Below are 20997 nucleotides of genomic sequence, written 5' to 3'. Positions count from 1 at the left end.
AACTATGCTGCAATACAACTCATTCACCCATCCATTCCTAGATCCTATTAAAGTAGCACAAGTATACAAAGTTTTCATGCAACAACAATCAATGCACAACTATTTTATTATTGTAAAACTTATCTAAATCTAAATGATGTGAACGTCATTAAAATTCATTCACTCAAGTATGTTGTGGCATAACTCATAGAGCTTTAGTTAACTATGTTGCAATACAACTCATTCACCCATCCATTCCTAGATCCTATTAAAGTAGCACAAGTCTACGAAGTTGTCATGCAACAACAATCAATGCACAACTATTTTATTATTGTAAATGTTACTGAAAACTTAATGATGTAATACTAAAGTTCTGGAGAAAATTTTACCACTCTCGACATGTGATCCACAAGGACATGTTGACTACATGTTTTTGATTCAATAGATTGGTGATCACTCGTACCAATCCATTCTTATCTCCTACTAAATTATCACAAACCCTCTAAATCACACACTCAGGTATACTGCAAAAATGTAGATTAGTTCCAGTCTGCTAATATAGAAATTATATTGCAACTACCAGAAAGTGAATCAATAGATAATCTATCAACTATAATCTATCAGCCACACATACAGAGCATTGGATGCCCTATGCCCGATCTGATGGTCAAGACGATCATCCTATAGGGTCTCATGTTCCAAGCTAAACTACATGAAAATTAACATAGAATACCATCAACGACACAAGGTTGAAGTAGTAGCATATTTAAATTTAAATTTTGGCAAAATTATATTTGAATATAGGTCTATTTAGATATGGAAATATCATAAACAAAAAATTATTGAGACGTACTCAAAGACCATCAACAAAAGATGTAAAATTATGAATTATATATATTGGAAGAATATGGTTATGTTCAAGACTATCATTCTACAGGGGCTCATGTTCCAAGCTACACTGCAGAAAAATTAAAATAAAATACCAGCACTGCCATAAGCTTGAAGCAGTAGCCTATTTAAATTTAAAACTTGGAAAAACTATATTTGAACTACAGGTATACTTACATATGGAAATATCATAAATAAAAAAGTATTGAGACGTACTCAAAGGCCATCAACAAAAAATGTAAAATGATGAATCATATATTGGAAGAATATGATTATGTTCAAGACTATCATTCTACAAGGGCTCATGTTCCAAGCTAAATTGTAGAAAAATTAACATAAAACACCATCAATGTCGTAAGGTTGAAGCAATAGCCTACTTAAATTTAAATTTTGGCAAAATTTTATTTGAACTACAAGTCTACTTACATATCGAAATATCATAAATAAAAAATTACTAAGACATACTCAAAGCCCATCAACAAAAAATGTAAAATGATGAATTATATATACAAAGCCCATCAACAAAAATGTAAAATGATGAATTATATATACAAAGCCCATCAACAAAAATGTAAAATGATGAATTATATATACTGGAAGAAATTGATTGCCCACCTTCTTCAAAAAATCCAAATGTATCCGATTAATAAAATCGTATTCCTTAGACACTTAGAAGTCTAAGGATGTCAACAAAACATTCAAAAGATCGACCTAGCATCAGTCTACTAGTGAAAATGTCCAGTATTGATGAATTTCACAAGGTATGGAAATTTTCAACTAGAAATTTACATATGTTTTGTCAAGGGATATTTACATAACATAACCCAAAACTTCTTGAGAATGGCGCCACCAGTGGTAGCTTTTCAATCGACTTGGAAGAATAGACAAACTTCAATTTGGTTTCCTGGATTAATTCTAATTTTCATACTTATCAGGTGTTAGAGCTGCAACTATCATCAACTAGTAAGTTGGCAGGGCTTAGAAAAGCAACACAGCCAAAATATGGTTCTGAACACTTTTTATGAACAAGTCTCATCTCATTGTAACAAATTTCCTGCCTATAATTGATTAAGAAACCTATGAGGTCTAGAAGTATGAAACCTTTAGAAGGTTAAACTCATTAAAAGCATGATGCCTTAAAAACTGGAAGACTTACTTGAGGTCTGCTTCAGAGTAGACGGTGTGAAGGATAAGTTTTTTACTCCAAGCTTCGATGGCTCCAACAATTTTTCATGCATTTTCAAATATGTAACGACAACCATGATGTTGTTCACAATGTCGTATCATTTTTTTCACCTCTTCCATTACAATCTACTAGTATTTTTTAATAACACCATAAACAGGTAGCATTTGGAAAAATTACATCTCGAAAGACAAAAAAAAAAAAACCCTTTAAAATAATGTACAAAAACTATTACTACTATTTTCAAAATAGCCATATTCAGAATACACATAGCTAATAATTTCAAGTATAACTCATTATCATCCACCCTAGCTTTCAACAATGTCCATTCACATGTTGCTATTCTTCCACACACTACTATTATTTACAAAATATCCATATTAAAAATACACATAACTAATACTTTCAACTGTAACTCATTATCATCCACCCTTTCTTTCAACAAGGTCCATTCACATGTCGCTATTCTTCCACAAACTATTATTATTTACAAAATATCCATTTTCAGAATACACATAACTAACTATTGCAATTATAACTCATTATCATCCACCCTTGCTTTCAACAATGTCCATTCACATGTCGCTATTCTTCCCCACTCTATGCCTTACGGCGTTTCCTTTGCAACATAAGGTGCAAATGCTAGTTTATGTTTTACACTTCACGTTATGTTTTACCCTTCACGTTATAATTTCATCTTTGACATTTTAAAGATATTCTAACAATTTCTCAGGGTCTTTTTTTTGCTACGTTTGCTTTATTTTAATGCTCTACTCCGATTTCACAATTTAGACATCTTTGAGTGCAATAGAGCCCCAATTATTGCATTACCAACTTTTGTAGTCAACGCAAGGAATGTCATTGCCAATATCTTACATGGCCTTCTACACCAGGTATTCCATTGCAAATATGGTACATGGCCTTCTTAACTTTTGTATATCCTCATTTCTAAGTGCACAAATACACCCCAATGCAAAATTTGCCCCATGCACAACCGAAAGGAGGATGTTAAGGTTAGTATTCAAGGTTGTGGTGCTTGGAAAAAAATGATGGGGGCATAATGTACTTTAACCTTTTAGTGTGCAAGATGTATTGTAGGGAGGTGTTAAAAAGCAAGGTACTAAGGACTATATCAATGCCATATTGATAGGGTGCAAAGGGGAAATTTCAGTATTACAAAAATACTAGATAAGAGATAAAAAAAACTATAAATGGTTTTTATCATATTTGGCTTTATTGACAATCCAAAAGTGTAGGTACTTATGGAGAGCCACCTACCTAACCTTGTTATTGTTGGAGAGAGATTCAACCTAAGAGGTGGATGAGGAATGAAAGTGATAAGGCCATCCATCTTTATGAAAGATGTAGGCGTTTGAATGTGAATCGCATTGGGGAAAATGTGCTACTAATACAGGATATTCATTTGTAATTAGGCATAATCTAGAGGGTGACATCATAGAGAACATTATTGTGAAATTGGGGTACAATTGTGAATGTAACAACATATGTTTGTGAAGCTAATGAAGAGTTTGAACTAGGTGAACCCAAGGAGGTGGTTTACACTTTTTGGCAAGCACGTGGTGTGTAACTCGAAGAAAAGACTCTCTATCAAGCATTTTTTAAGTGCTCGATCGAGCTATTTGAGGGATTAAATGTTGCTCGATAGAACTATAAAACAAACCCTAGATCGAGCTCCTATGTGACCCATGGTTACTCAGGCCCTCGATTGAGCAACTTGTTGGTTTTGGTGGGATATTAAAAAACGGGGCTCAATCGAGATATAGGCTCGCTCAAGCTCTTTTACATTGTTAAAGGGTAAAAACATGGTATTGTGTCTCATTATTTGGAAAATAAGAAAAAACACTCAAATGAAAAAAGGATAAAAAAATTGAAGTCAAAAATTTTAATTTCTTTTTAGAAGTAGAAAAAAATAGCATATAACACTTAGGATTGGGATTTCAATCGAAGATCATTTCACATGAAAGAGTGGAGAAATTAATTTGGTCGAATTTATATTTTATACCATATATATATGTTCAACCTAATGCTATTTTGTTGGAGTCAATTTGTTGGAGTCAACAGCGATCCAGCTGAACATGAAGTCATTACAATCAATGAAATTTTATATAAAGTTTTTAAAAGGTTGGGCCAATTAATGGTATGTTGAGTATTTCGAGCCTTAAATGGAATCAAACAAATTTCAATATAAACCTAACTTTATATTCATCTGAATATCAAGGTTGGACATGAAGTAAATGGGGTTAAATTAAATTTCATACAAACCTAATTTTTTTTTTTTTTTTGGTCATTTAAAAAACTTTCATTAGATTTTCAGGAAAACATAGCTTACAAAATATGTCTCAACGATCCCCCTTCTCTCATTCCAACTAGACTTGTTGAGATTGGGGACTAGAGGATACCATAGAGAACAAATTACATTCTTTATTTTCGGTAGGCATTGTAGCCATAACATACTAGGAGAAAACAAAAAGGAGACCAGAACTAACAACAACATATCAAGGAGGGGGATGGGGAGGGAGTACAGGGGGAGCTGCAAAGTAACCAACATGATCATGCATATGGAAATCAATGTGTTCCACCCGCGCTTCTAGGATGCGAAGGTGGTCATTTGTGCGACAGTGATTGCAGTGGAGGCTATCCAATTGTTCCAGAATTTCATTATGACTATATTGAATATCATTGAGATAAGCCACAATCTCGTTGCGGTCTTCATACCTGTGGTCCCTGAGAATGTCCATATTGATTTGGATATTTCAAAGTTGCTCTGCGATGGACTCCATAGTTGCAGGAGCCACTATATGACCTGGAGAATGAGATGGAGAGATAGCCACAACATCCTCGGTTTCCCGGCTGTCTGAGTTATCGTAGGGTGAGCTATGGCTTGACTCGGGACGCCCTACATGAAATTGCTGACCCCCCCATGTGACGAGGTCAACCTCGTTGACAGGGCATAACGTGCTTGGCAGGAACAGACAAGCGGTTAATGAGCAGGGCCGAGGGATACCCTTCGTGGAACCTGCAAAAAGAGTTGCAAAAACCAAGACCAAGACATTGATATCCCAATTGGACACACACTAGAACCCAAATACCATAGACTTTGCACTAAGATGGGCAAGCTTTTGCCCAGGTTAAAGAGCTACCCAAGACATACACCACCTGCCAACCAATTGACCCTCTGAGACAAGCGACACATCCCCAAGTGCATAGAGAGACTAACTCAATAAAACCTACCCTGAATGGGCACCCATACAAACAACAAAATTGACTAGAGACTAAAGTAACACGCCCCCCACACAAATAAAACCAAAGATGGCTTCCGCCAGGGAAACGACAACAGGGTGACCACAAACAAACACTGACTGAACCTCCCAACTGTAATTACATGTAGAATGTCTGGTAAAAATTACAGACACTAATACCTTACCCCACACACCGAAGGAGAGTTCCAGGAGTCTCTACTTCCTTTTTGAAGGTTGGTGACAGGTTTTCTAGAAAAAGGCGTGGATCCAACTCGAAACACCATCCCCTAAGGTTCCCAGATCCCAAGTGCAAGACTGAAGGAAAAATTCAACCCAAACAAAACAGATTGTGCTTCCACTTCACCACTCATCCAAGACCATGACCCCAGTGAGTCTCCATGGACCCTGTTGCTCGCTCCACAGTTCTCCGCCCGACACAAATTCATCGCCCAAAATTCCAGACTGGAGAAGAACGCTCACATACCCTTGAATTTAACTGATGGATTTGCTAGATAGATCGTCACTCAAGTGGAATGAATGCAGGGATGGCGCATGAGCTTAGTTTTAATGATCGCGTGGAAGAGAGGTGAACCTCAAGGGCCTCGCATGTGCCAGGTGTATGCATGATTGATCACCCCATCGAGGACATAAAAATCTAATATTATATTTGAATTTTATATGAAATTAATTTTATATAAACCTATTAAATGATGTTGGAGAAAAAAAATTACATGTATAACTTTAAAAAATATTGAAATTCAAAATGTATATAAAAATATTTAAATTCAAACTTTATATTATAGAATTTAAATCCAAAAATTGTATTTATAGATATTTAAATTAATGAATATTATATAAAATTAGCAATAATTATTATATGTTGGAATTTCTAAGTCTAACCCATTAGAAACCCTTCATGTACTTTACTGATTTATTCCTACATACTTGTTTTGTTAATTAACAAGTTATTTAGGATTGAAACTGAGGTTTGGCTCTACAATCTGAACTAGGGTTTTGCGTTAGGGTTTTGTTGCTGGTCACCATGGTGGGATGCGGAGGAGGGAGTTCTACTCCCTCCTATAATCAAGTAGTTGCGGATAGAAGCAAGGGAGCTAGATCACATCGCTTCAAGAAACTGATGGAGGTGGCAACATAGGCTATTAACACAGAAAATATCAGAAAATATCAGACCTCATGAACAGGAAGGGATTCATGAGGAAGCTAGTAGGGAGAGGAGGACAGGGGGTAGCAGTCAGAAATTTTCTCCTATGAGTATAATAGGGGTCTGTAAACCCAAGTCGACCATTATTCCTCGGGTCATTTTAAGTGACCTAGCGCTATAGGTGCACAGAGATCACATGGTGGAATACACGATTATATGAAAATTTATGGGGATTTGGCTGACAGAGAAAGCTTCGCAAGCATGGATAAGGAACCACTGGAAAACAAAGGGGGAAATAAACCTTCACCTTGGGTCCAAGGGCTTCTTTGCGGTGGTGTTCGCAAGCTTAGAGGATAAAGATAGAGTGTTCCAGGAGGACCCTATTTTTACATTGTTGCAGGCCTTTACATGTGACCATGGATGATAAACTTTGTCCTAGAACGAGAAACTTTCACATCGGTACCGGTATGGATAAGACTTTACTCCCTTCCTTTAGATTATTGGTTATCGGAGTCTCTAAAGGCTATCGGCAACAAACTAGGGAATTTTATAAAAATCTCATATGCGACTCTAAAAATAAATACACATCCTTCGCCCGGATATGTGTGGAAATCGACTTATCTGGGGCACTTCTGGATGCAATCATTTTAGAAGTGTATGACGAAGAATGAGTGCAGAATTTGGACTATGAACATGTCCCATTTAGGTGCCGCAAGTTCCATGAACACGGGAACCTATATAGAGACTATCCATTAAACAAAATAGAGAGCAACATAAAAAAACACCACATACAAAGATCTTGAGGGTTTTACTAAGGTTGGGGGCAAAGGGAAAGGAAGAAAGAGGTACCAAAATAAGATTAATGGGGACGGAAAACTGAGCCACAACAGTTTCAAGATCTTAGAAGAAGAATTTGGAAACAACGAGACAAACTAGGAATCAGAGAATAATCCCACTGAGAAGGAAAAGAATGCTAGCATGGAGGATATACCAGAGAACAGTCAACAAAAGGATTATCTACCAAGCATTATGGAGCTTAGTAGGGACCATGATATGACCCCAAGTAAGGTTGGAACGAACGACCATGAACTGCAGGAGATTCTAGAAAGAAAGAATTTAGATCTAGAAAAGTTTCTGGAGCAAGGAATAGCCAAAGGGGTAGACTCCTTGCCAAAAGAGGAGTTTGATAGGGTTCAAAAGCTCTTCCTCTAGAGATCACAATCAAAGGGCTCTGGAGTCAAAAGAAACCATGATAGCCAGGAGAAAAGAGGGGTTAAAATGATGGAGGATACACCGATGCATTCTTCCAAGAACCCGAGTAGGAAAAGAGGAAGAAAAAGACAGAATGAGTTGTTAACCGAATGTGAGAAACTCATGATTAACTCAGGTAAGATGAGAGATTTTACCAGTTACTCCTTTACAAACATTTCTTAATGAAGCTTACAACCTGGAACATTAGGGGTCTAGGAAGTAAAAGGAACAAAGAAGTCTCAGCAGTAGAATAAAAGAAGAAAAACCAGATATGGCTTTTATTTAGGAAACAAAGTGTTCGATGGACAAGATCAGAGAGATACACAACAAGTGGTTAATCAAGTATGAGTATCTATAGGTTAAAGCGAACAACTTGGCGAGGGGGATTCTTATGATTTGGGACCCCCATAAACTAGGAATCCTGGATGTTGAAGTGTCCAGGAACTATCTATCATTGGTGATTCAACCTTTGGGTGATAAGGAGATATACATGATCACAAACTTCTATGGTCCTCAAAAACAAGAAGACAAACTCAAGCTTCTCACCTCCCTTGGGGAGCTAAGAGAGAGATATCCTGATGTGCCCTGGATTCTGGTAGGGGATTTCAATATGATTAGATCTCTTACAGAGAAAAAAGGCAATACCATAAAACTAGGAAGAGACTCCATTGCCTTCTAGAACTTCATAAATAACATGGGGCTAGTGGACACTAAAACAATAAATGGCACTTTTACCTGGAACAATAAGAGGGGAGTGGTTGTTCAAGTTGCCTCTAAACTAGATACATTCATAATCTCAAAGGACCTCCTTCTCACAGGCCTTGACATGTCAGCTTTAATCCTTCCCTTTGGAGGCTTGGACCACTGGCCTGTCCAGCTTGAAGCTACTTTTATAGGCACACCGAGGAATAGATCTTTTAGGTTTCAAAATGTCTGGCTCTCTCACCCTAACTTCACCAACAATATCGACAAATGGTGGATGGAAGATATGCCTATTCAAGGTACAAAAATGTTCATGCTACAACATAGACTTAAACACATCAAATCTAGTCTTAAAGATTGGAACAAAAAGGAGTTTGGTAATATTTTTAAAGCCAAAAGAGAAGTTGAGTAGAAACTCCAGGGGATTAATAAAATTATCATCACATATGGTTTTACCGAGGAAAAGAAAAATCAAGCTGACTCTCTTCAGAACGAATGGGAAGATCGGTGCATGCAAGAAGAGATTTTATGGAGATAGAAATCGAGGGTGCAGTGGATTAGAGAGGGAGAAAGAAACACAAAGTTTTTTCATAAATCAACCCTGGATCACAAGTCACATAAAAAATTACAAAACTCAAAGCTTCTCAAGGGAAAGAGCTCATCTCTCACAAAGAAATGGAATCAGTCCTAGTTCAACACTTCCTTAGCATAGCAGAGGAGCCTGTCGTCGATAGATATCGCTTCATTAACAATTTCACAAAGCACATTCTGAAGCTTGTAACCAGGGAAGACAACCACAATCTTAACAAGCCAGTGTCTGAAGAGGAGGTCAGTGAAGTTATCAATGAGATGCAAAATGGGAAAGCTCCGGGCCCGAATGGGTTCAATGTGGACTTCTTCAAAGCTTGCTGGAAAATAGTCAAACAAGATATCCTTGAGGTTGTGGAAGACTCAAGAAGATCCAAAATGGTTTTGAAGGCTCTTAATGCCTCTTTCATAGCTTTGATTCCAAAGCAAGAAAAATCTATGACACCAGACTGATTCAAACCCATAGCTTTATGTAATGTGGTGTACAAAATTATTTCCAAAGTGATCACTAACAGACTCAAGCCCCTACTTCTAGCTCTTGTCTCAGAGGAGAAAACTGGTTATGTGGAAGGAAGACAGATTCTCAATAACATCATTCAAGCTCACGAGGTGGTACACTCTCTTAAGAGCAATAAGCAAGTTGGTATGATCATACAGCTTGACCTAGCAAAAGCTTATGATAAGCTAAGTTGGTCTTACATCAGGGCAGTGCTAAGAGCTTATGGCTTTGACCACAACTGGATAAGATGGGTTATGGCCCTTGTATCCATGGCTAGTTTTTCCATCCTGCTTAACGACTCTCCCTCCAGAACCTTTATGCCTTCTAGGGGTCTCAGACAAGGGGATCTACTCTCCCCCTTCCTCTTTGTTCTCATGATGGAAGGGCTAGGCAGAGCAATCAAAATGGAAAATGTTGAAGGAAGAATCCAAGGTCTGAAACTTACCCTGGATGGTGCTGCTTTTACTCATCAACAATTTTTGGATGACATAACACTGCAGGGTATTCCCACAGTCAGGGAAGCCAAAGATTTCAAACAAATCTTGAATGACTTCGCTATGGCTGCTGGTACAGAGGTAAGCCTTGACAAATCAAAAGTTTTATTTTTTAACACTAACATTGCTATTGAGAGGAACCTCACCAAAATTCTCGAGTTTCAAAGGGATCAATTACCTTCCAAATACCTTGGAATGCCTCTTACTGACAAACCTCTAAGAAAGGGAGTGTGGGAGTCGGTAACGAATAAACTTCAGGACAAGGTCACGAAATGGACATGCAGGTATTTAAATTTGGTGGGGCGTCTTGTGCTTACAAAGGCAGTCCTACGAGCTATTCCCATTTTCATGTTTTCAGCTCCTCCTACTCCTAAAGGAGTTATGCAACAGATCAGGAGTATTCAACGAGATTTCTCCAGGGCGGAGGGGAAGAGAAAAAGAAGTGGGCTTTGATAGTTGGGACAATCTCGGAAAACCTAAGGACCATGGTGGTTTGGGGCTTCATGACCTTGAAACCCTCAGTAGATTTTCAGGAGAAAAAATTTGGTGGAGGTGGCTTAAGGAATCGACAACCCCTTGGGCCAAGCTTTGTAAACAAAAATATGCAAATTATTGGCGAGGGATCATATCTGAATGTCAAGGTTCATCAAGGTCTCCCACATTTAGAACCTTGCTAGGGAGAATAGATCCATTGTCTAGCAGCATAGTTTCTGGGAGATCCGAGCTGGGAACCTGGCACGGTTTTGGGAGGATAACTAGCAACAGGAACCAAATTTTTTCAAGGAAGAATTAACCACTCTCAAGAATGATACTAACAACAAAGGTTTACTTATGGTAAGTGACTTCTGGGATCAAGTAAGGAACAATGGTAAATGGAGAATATGGAAGGATCTGGGTTATAGTGAAGAGAGCCCTTTGAAGGCCCAAGCAGTTTCTCTTGCTCTAGACTTGGAACAGAGGAAGATTTTGGTGTCATCCTTGTCTAACCAACTGAGATGGGGAAGAAACACCAAAGGCAAATTTAACCTCAAAGAAGATAAACGAATGACCCTAGGGTTTGATTATCAAAACCCTGATCAGGTATGGAAGAACCTTTGGCAGAACCCGCATTGGATGAAAATAAAGTTGTTTATGTGGTTGGTTCAACAAAAGAAAATTCTAACTTGGGAGAATTTGTTGAAAAGGGGTTTTTTTGGCCCATCCAAATGCCATCTATATGGCTTACAAGAGGAGATGATGGAACACTTACTCAACCTCTGCCCATTCACCTCTACCTTGTGGGAATTGGGTGGCCTCATTCTTTAGGCAAACTAACAAGGACAGACTCAGCATCACCAACACTTTGAAGAATTGGAGGAAAAACTTCTCAGGCAATGAAATCATCAATAAAGCTTGTACTTTGGTTCTAGGCTTTATTATCTAGGATGTATGGAAAGAATGCAATGGCAGGATTTTCAAGAACAAAATTGGCTCGACCCAGTACATCATTGCACAAATATTAGGACAGCTCAAAGACAAAGTTGGAGCCCTTTTATGGAAACTTCTTGAGAACCCTCCTTTGCCCCAATATGCTCGCATACTACTGTAGTTGGGTCTCCATGTGCTAGCTCCCCACGGCATAAACAAGGGTGTGAGCCAAACAACTGTTGGTAAAGACATCTCGCAACCTCCTCCTCATGGTTTTTTGAAAATCAATATAGACGGAGCCTCTGTAGGTTTTAACCCCGTACAGAAATTACCTACATACGAATTCTGAAACACAGAAAATAAACAATGCGAGAGCATAACACATTAAAACACATATACACAGGGATTTTCCCTTGGATCCAAAAATCGGGACTACCAGCTTCATTTTTCATTATGTTCCTTTCAATGTTATAATACATATTTATACATTTTGAATCATCCAATACCATGGACCTAAAACCATCACGTCCAAAACGATGGATCGAAAACCATCGCGTCCAAAAACATGTGGGAAATCATGCACAAAACCATAGATGGGTCCGCCCAACCTAACATAGGTTCCAAAACCAAAATTTTCTAGGGCGATGCCCAAGACCCCATAGAGTGGGGTTACCTGCACCCCTCAAAACCCCTGTGACTCCCCGCACTACGCAATCGGCACAACAAAGGGGGGGTTCCGCCCCCCTTATAACCCCCCAGTTAACTACGTGGGCTAGTCATGGAAAGACTATAACACAACCCAACATTCTCCCACTTGTTTTTTTCTTTCCACAGGGGGCAAAAAGAGAGCTTAGTAATTTATCTAGCCCTGCAATGCCCATTGTTTCTCTACACCAAGAGAACTTCTCAAAGCTCACAGATTTTGTCAATGCATCTGTAATATTCTTCAAAGTGTCCACCTTTACTAGCAACACCTTTTTGTCTTCTATCATATCCCTCACAAAGTGATATTGAACATTAATGTGCTTTGTATTTGAATGATATGCAAGGTTCTTTTCCAAGAAAATTGCACTTTGGTTGTCACAGTCTATCCTTATATCTCCATGTACTAACCCCATATTTGAACACAATATCTGCAACCAAACTACTTCCTTTCTTGCATGAGTGGCTACCATGTATTTTGCCTCTGTAGTTGATAGTGCCACTACATATTGTTTCTTACTCATCCAACTGACTGCACCTCCAAATAGGTTAAACACATACCCACTTGTAGATCTTCTCTGATCCAGATCTCCAACCCAGTCTACATCAACAAAGCCATGAATATCCAACACTTTTGTCCAATCCTGGTCTTCCTTGGTAGCACAAACCATAATCACTAGTGCCACGCAAATACTTGAAAACCCACTTCACTGCTATCTAATGATCCTTCCCTGGTTTTGACATGAACCTACTCAATACTCCCACTGCATGTGCAATGTCTTGTCTAGTACAGACCATCGCATACATCAGGCTACCGACTGCACTTGCATATGGAACATGGGACATGTCCTCTTCCTCTTCTTGTGTCTTGGGACACTGTTCAGTAGATAACTTCACACCTACAGGAATAAGAACCTTCATCGGTTTACTATATTGCATATTAAACCTTTGCAATATTGTCTCGACATACTTCCTCTGGTTTAAACATAACTTCCTCTTTGTCTGATCTCTTTTAATTTCCATGCCCAAAATATAGTTTGCAGCACCAAGATCTTTCATATTGAATTTGGAGGACAAATGGGTCTTCAAATCCTGGATAATTTCTTTGTCATTTCCAACCAGCAACATATCATCCACATACAATACCAGATAAATAACACAGTCACCAATTAATTTAAAATACACACAGTGATCTGCTTTGCTTCTAGTGAAGCCAAGTCCCCGTATAAATGTATCAAATTTTTGATACCACATCCTTGGTGACTGTTTTAACCCATACAAAGACTTCTTTAACTTGCATACCAGTTCTTTCTTTCCCTTCACTGCAAAGCCTTCAGGTTGCTTCATGTAGATCTCCTCTTCCAAATCCCCATGAAGAAATGTTGTCTTCACATCCATCTGTGCTACCTCAAAATCAAAAGCAGTAGCAACAGATAAAAGTAATCTAATAGAAGCTACCTTGGCAACAAGAGAAAAAATATCACTGAATCAATTCTCGACACTTGGGAATAACCTTTTGCTACCAACCAAGGTTTGCATTTCTCCACCTTTCCTTCTGCATTTGTCTTCTTCTTGAACACCCATTTGCTACCAATGGGTTTTCTTCCAGCCAGCAACTCCACCAGATCCTAAGCCTCATTTTTGTGCAAAGATGCCATTTCATCAACAATGGCCTCTTTCCAGAGTTTTCCATCATCTGAATCTACTGCTTCCTTCACATTTCTGGGATCATCATCAGTAATAGATAAAGCAAAATTTGAACAGAAAGCAGATGGACTATACCTTTCTGGCTTCCTTCCTTCTCGAACTGATCTTCTCACACCCAGAGTTTGTGGCTCTTCATCTTCTAATTCCTCCTCCGTTGTAGAGTCTGATTCTTCCTCCTTTAGCTCAAACTTTGTCTTCTCGGGTTCCTTTGGTTGGACTTCATGTTTAATAATATCTTTTACCTCTATGAACATCACATCTCGGTTGTACACAATATTCCTTGTTACTGGGTTCCAAAGCTTATAACCCTTTAAACCATCCTTATACCCAATAAAGATGCACTTTTCGGATTTACTATCCAACTTGGTTCATTTCTCCTTTGGAACATGTACATATGCATCACATCCAAATACCCTCAGATGTGAAAGAGAGGATGTATTACCAGTCCATACCTCTTGTGGAGTTTTATCTTCCAACGTTGATGAAGGTGATCTATTGACCAGGTAACATGTTGTCTCTACCACCTCTGCCCAGAATTCTTGTCCTAACCCGGCACCGCTGAGCATGCTTCTTTCCCTTTCCATAAATGTCTTATTCATTCTTTCTGCAACTCCATTTTTCTGAGGTGTATATGGAGTAGTCTTTTGCCGTGCTATACCACACTTCTTACATAATTCTTCAAATTCCTTACTGCAAAACTCTCCACCATTATCTGTCCTCGGCACCTTTATCTTCTTCTCTATCTGGTTTTCCAACAAAGCCTTGAATTCTTTAAACCTATCAAAGACTTCAGATTTCTTCTTAAGGAAATATATCTATGTATTCCTTGAGAAGTCATCTATAAATGATACATAGTACATAGACTTACCTAGTGATGGAACCTTCATAGGTCCAAACACATCACTATGCACAAGCTCTAATATATGTTTCACCCTCTTACCACTAGAGGGGAAACTCACCCGATTCTGCTTCTCATATACACAATTTTCACAAAAATTAAAATCCAAAGAGCTATTACTCATACCTTCTACCATACCCTTACGATGAAGTATTCGAAGACCCTTCTCTCCAATATGTCCAAGCCTTTGATGCCACAGCATGGTCTTCTCTCCAGAGACCACTAGATTTTCTACTCCACTTTCAGGAACCACAAAACTGTTGCACCCATCAACAATAATGCTACCTTGCAGCTTGTACATAGTTCCAATCCGAACTCCCCACATCAATACCAGTTCTCCCCGAACCATATTTCTTGATCTCTGTCTTTCCACTTCTTGCCATCTTCTTTCACCACCAAAATCGATCTCGCAGATCTCCCACTGAACAGGGTCTACCACAGGCCCGAGCAAAACCCCTCAGCAACAAAGGCATCCCCTTGAAGCCAAAACTGCTCTGATACCAAATGTAGGTTTTAACCCTGTACAAAAATTACCTACATACGAAATCTGAAACACGGAAAATAAACAATGCGAGAGCATAACACATTAAAACACATATACGCAGATATTTTCCCCTACATCCCAAAACAGGGACTACCAATTTGATTTTTCATTATGTTCCTTTCAATGTTATAATACATATTTATACATGCTAGAGCATCCAATACCATGGACCGTAAACCATCGTGTCCAAAACCATGGACCGAAAACCATCGCATCCAAAAACATGTGTGAAAATCATGCACAAAACCATAGGTGGGTCCGCCCAACCTAACATAGGTTCCAAAACCAAAAGAGTGGGGTTACCTACACCCCTCAAACGCCCTATGACTCCCCTCGCTACGCAATCAGCGCAATAACGGGGGGGTTCCGCCCCCTTTCTACCCCCCCGGTTAACTACATGGGCTAGTCGTGGAAAGAATATAACACAACCCAACAGCCTCTAAGGGCAACCTTGGGATGGTTGGATTTGGTGGGGTTATAAGAGATGAGCAGGTGCACATGAAGGACATCTTTCATAGTCATTTGGGGACTGCCACTAATAATATGGCGGAGCTCATGGCCTTAGAGCAGTGCCTGGAAATCCTGATCGAGTCAAATTTATACAACACCATCATTGACACGGATTTTGAATCGGTCATCATGCAGCCAAGAAGATATGTAATGGAATGGCACCAGGAAAAGTTTCAAAACATTGGAGGCTATCACAGGTCTTTTAGCGTATTTCTTCCCACTTGCGAACCCTGAGAACTATCAGTTTCATTCATGTGCGAAGAAAATCCAATATGCTAGCTGATCATCTGGCGAATGAAGGAGTGATTCGCAAGGAAAGTTACATCAGGTACACTTTGGATTCAAAACCCTCGAGGAAATTACGTGATGATTGTCAAAGACAGGAAACCAAAGACATGGAGCACTTCCAGACCATGAGAAATGAGCAGAAGGAAGACTAGTGGAAGCAGGAGAGAGCGGAAGTAGGAGTCAATCCTAACCGTTGATCCCACAAAGAATGCTTAAGACAGAGCAAGCTACAGTGAAGGAGTACATGGTAAATAGCAGGCTAGTAGAAAGGCCACCAACCATAGATTTTGATGGCCTTCGTTAACGAATGGCTATCGGGTTGAAAAATGACCGAAGGTTAAGTCTACAAGCAGACCTGAAGATTTATATATTAGCAGTTTATAATCTTTATCAGCTCCGTAAAGTAGGTAAAGGTCGCGCTAGTTTCCAATCCAATATCTCTAATGACCGACAGATCAACAGGGGCTTGATCGTATGGATATCGGGTTTTAAAAGTGATCGAAGGTTAAGACTTAGACCACACCTGAATTTTTAGCAGGAGAGGAAGGAACGACATAAACCCGAAGCCACAAACCGATGGATCTAAGTACCTCGTCATTGAATGGATATTGGGTTTTAAGATGGGGGGTAGTTAAGCCGAAGAGTGGACCCGATTTTTTATAGATCACATGTTCCTTTTCTTTATTGGGTCTAGAAAGCGGTTAATGGGCGCGCAAGTACCTAAAGCGATGTTGCATCAACCGTAGGATCAAAAACCAAATCAACGGTGGAGATTCAATCGCATTTTGTCTTTCGGTAAAAGTGTATGGCCAATGATAAAATTAGTTTTACGATATTGCGATGTGCCAAGATTTACGGGAATGCGATGGACTGTGGACCGTATGATCAATAGTTTGATCGAACGGCGGAGGTTTACTCCCGCATTTCGCAGTTTCAAGGGTTGGCAGCGTGCAGTCACTGCGATGTGTGATAAGCTGAAATGTGCGATAAGCCGAGATGTGCGATAAGCTGAGATGTGTCGAGGTTTGCGAGGTTGCGATGGACTCTCGCATTTCGCAGTTTCAGGTGTTGGCGGCTTACAGTCAATGCGAGGTGTGATAAGCTGGGATTAGAAGGAAGAGTATTCTTTTTTTTGTTTTATGTGTGATGTTTGGGGTATTGTTGACCCTGTTGCTTTTTTTCATCAACGGGTCTGTCTTTTGCTGGTCTTTACACTTGTAAAGACGTTGTACCATATGTAATCTTATTTTTGAGGTTAATTGAAGGCACCACTCTTACTTGACCAAAAAAAAAATTAACAAGTTATTTACCATGTAAATATTGGAAATAAATACAAGTACATGCTCAACACATTACAAATCATCAACTGAAGGAAACAAAACAAGCACACAAGTGACACCATTGTTTTTGGACCAATGTCCCTGAAAAAACCCAATGTAGAAAAACCTGTGCAGCTATATGAGGGTTTTAATTATTAAGTGTTTTCAGAATACAATCTGGGTGCTAAAACCGTCTCACCCAACAGAGAATAATCTCGGCAGTATTACCTCTCATTCGAAGACATATGTTCTGGCTAAAACACCAGATAAACACTTCGACAACTCCCAGCTCCAATCTGCCCCACGAAACCCCAGCGTCAGCCTCTAGGGACTGTGTTAGCCCTCTCTGGCCTAGCGTCACCCTATCTTGCCCTGCGTCAACCTTTGGAGGCACTTCGTCGGCCCTTAAAGCCTCTGCGTCACCCATGTTGGCTCTCTAAGGCACTGTGCAACCCCTGGTTGCCCCTGCGTGAACCCTAGTTGGCTCTGTGTGAACCTCTAGCTGGCTCAACGTCCCTCTCTCCCAACTTCTGCGATGATCCTCCTGGTACTATCTCTGCCTCTCTGTTTCTATATTCACTGCGCCTCAACTGCAACTCTAATCACTCTTTTGACTTCCTCAGCAAACCCTGCTCCAAAAAATCGAAATCTTGATCAACTTGGTGTGTTCTCCAAGTGACCCTCAAGCCTCCTCTTATACTTTTATCGTTGACAATTCAATGGCCGATATTAATTCCATAATGAATGGCTAACATTAACTCTAGCTTGATCCATGATTTTTGGACCCTTCTAACACAGTTTTATGTTAATTCACATTAATATTTTATTTTCCCTAAGTTTAGACTTAGGGACTCCATTAAAAATATTAATTATTTTAATATATCTCAAACTGTTTAGAATCTGCCCAAACTATTTCTGGGTACTGTAGATCTCATGTGTTTTAGGCTCTCCATCAATTTTTATGGCTAGAACACATCTGATGCTACCCCAAATTAACAATATATAAATAAATTAAAAACTTTCATATATACTAAAAACTATATTAAAATAATAATAATAATTCAAAATTTATATTATATATATATATATATATAAAAGAATTATATTATATAAATATTTAAATTAATGAATAAATATAATATAGAATTAGCCCTATTTATTTTATATAAAGGAAAATATATTTACCATATAAACCTTCCCTATCTTATAAATGGAACTTTTGAAAAATGTATGGATTTTTTCATTGAGATGAATCTTGGAAAGTATTAGTTATGCAGGGTGACAATTGCATTAAATCAATATCATACTTGTTAATTATGATTTATAATATAGATACTAAATTTATAATAAATGTTTAGCAATATTAAAATATAATAAAATTTACGATTAAATCATTTAATAGGTTAAGAAAATATGAATAATACTAAATATGCAAGTTCAATTATGTAAACTTAAATAAAATATCAAAAAATAGATAGAATTATAATTAAAATCTTATTTTAAGAAAGAATTAATTTTATTTTTTTGAAATATACATAATTTGAGAGCTTTGTACTATTTAAATACAAATGATTCCTTTTTTCTCTCTTCATAGAGAGCTTCATTTTATTTTTTTATGGTTGATTGAGCCATTTTTCACCAACATCATATGTCAAGGTTAAGAAAATATATGTCACGAGCTAAAGAGCGACAAAAAAACCAGTACCATGAGTTAAGGAGCGCCCAAATTCAACTTTATATCAGTTTAATTTCTCAAACAAGGGAAGCTGCATCGCAGCAAGTCCCTGCCTGTGGAAGGCTTTACAATGTCTTAAAGTGAAAGGATTTACAAGTTACTTATGAGGCAGCTGAAGATTTACAAGTTACTTTTGAAACAGCTGAAGATTTACAAGTTACTTTTGAGTCAGCATTTACAAGTTACTTTTGAAACAGCTGAAAATTTACAAGTTACTTTTGAGGCAGCTAGAGCATCCCGGCTCAAGTGTAACAGAAGTTGCCCAATAAGAAAATGATCTATTTTGAAGCTCGGCTGGTGCAAGATTGGAGACCGAGAGCAAAATTGGGTTTACAAAAGAAATTTCGAGGTCTTAAAACAAAGGTATAATTGGGGGAGAGTTATATATGGAGGAAGTGTTATATATGGAGGCCAGAAGAGGGGATGAGTTATATGAAATTAAATGGCACAGTTATGACTATCGGGCATGCATTATACATTAACCAATGTATGGCATGTGCTACATATTAACCAACGTATGGTCTGCTTTATATATTAACCAAAGTATGGGATGTATGTTGACCAACGTTATATGGCCAACGTGGAGGCCAGTGTTATATACTTTATGTTTTGGACTGCGCCAGCATTAAATACTTTGTAACAGAGGGGGCGTTATATATTCAATGTATGGTGAGGTGGAGCATTATACCAGTCAACAAAATAATGAATTGCATTAACAACCACAGAAAACGCATGTATTAAAAACAAAATTAATACGCGATGGCAACACAGTAATATGCCAACGCATGTATATATTAAAAATGCAGTTAAAAAGCCACAGTTATTAAACAATGTAATGGGAGCAACCGGCATGGTGGTTTCGGGCCACCAATACAGTATATACAATATCGCAGCAATTCATCATATTATGGACCCACGTGCAACTTGCGGTTTTCAGCCAGGCGTGAATCCACGTGGTTAGTGAAAGCACATGAAACATGGCATGCCCATAGAAAACGAAACCTGTAGACATGAGTAAAGAAAATGAAACATGTCACATGAAAATAAAACTTGTCTTCATGTCTCTGAAGAAGACCAGTATGTGGTAAGAGAAAATTAAAATCCTAAAAACACCAGCTCATGAAAATCGCAACAACAACGCTTGTTTAAGCTTGCCTGCCCTACGTTTTTGCGTCTCAGAATTTGCCCTTCATCGTACTGGTGCTACTCCATCTGCTACTCGTGCATCTCGGGTTCCATATCAAAGGTATCCTACTCCTGCATCTAATATTGTCCTCTCTGTAATTTTTAAAGGAGCTTAAAGGGAATACATTCTTACCATTGTTTCTTGTTTTCCTCCTTCCTGGTAACATGCTGATAGGACTCATGTTCTTTCATGGACTCCAGCTTCTATGAAATACACATCTCAGAGCTGGGATGCAGACTGAGCTGAGGAGGAAGCTTAAGTTGAATAAAAAGCAGGCTCTATACCTGTCTGTAGCTACATGTATGTTTATATATTTAATCAATTTCTATACCATGAAATATAGTTGAAGAACTTATAGAAAGGCATATAAGTGCATTCGAAGCACTTAAAAAATGTTAGTTTTGTTGTTTACTTGTTGTTGACATGTTCTTTGATGCTCCAGAATGGCAGGAAAAAGGATGTTGAGTGATTAGAGCTTACTTTTGTTAAAACCTTATCTGGTACCTTCATAGCAAATCTAAAATATGAACTTGCACAACAAATCTAAAATTTGAATAGCAGGGAAAATCTAAAATCTGCATAGCAGGGAAAATGTAATTATTTAATGGAACATCCATTGCCTAGTTGTAGAGCCTATACCAGAGCGGAAAATTCCATTTCCCAGAGCATATATGTCCGTTGCAGAGCCTATTCTA

General features: G+C 38.4%; 1 pseudogene; it reads right to left on the bottom strand.

The window, feature by feature from the left end:
* Positions 1 to 20997, bottom strand: part of LOC149159429 (amino acid permease 3-like) — a 106208-nt pseudogene that overhangs the window by 75254 nt on the left and 9957 nt on the right.

The sequence above is a fragment of the Pinus tabuliformis genome, chromosome 5_2, assembly GCF_031772625.1.
Source record: "Pinus tabuliformis cultivar Carrire ecotype Pingquan chromosome 5_2, CPIR1, whole genome shotgun sequence".
NCBI lineage: Eukaryota > Viridiplantae > Streptophyta > Pinopsida > Pinales > Pinaceae > Pinus > Pinus tabuliformis.
Note: the sequence above shows the minus strand (reverse complement) of the source record. Positions and strands in the feature narration are given on the sequence as shown.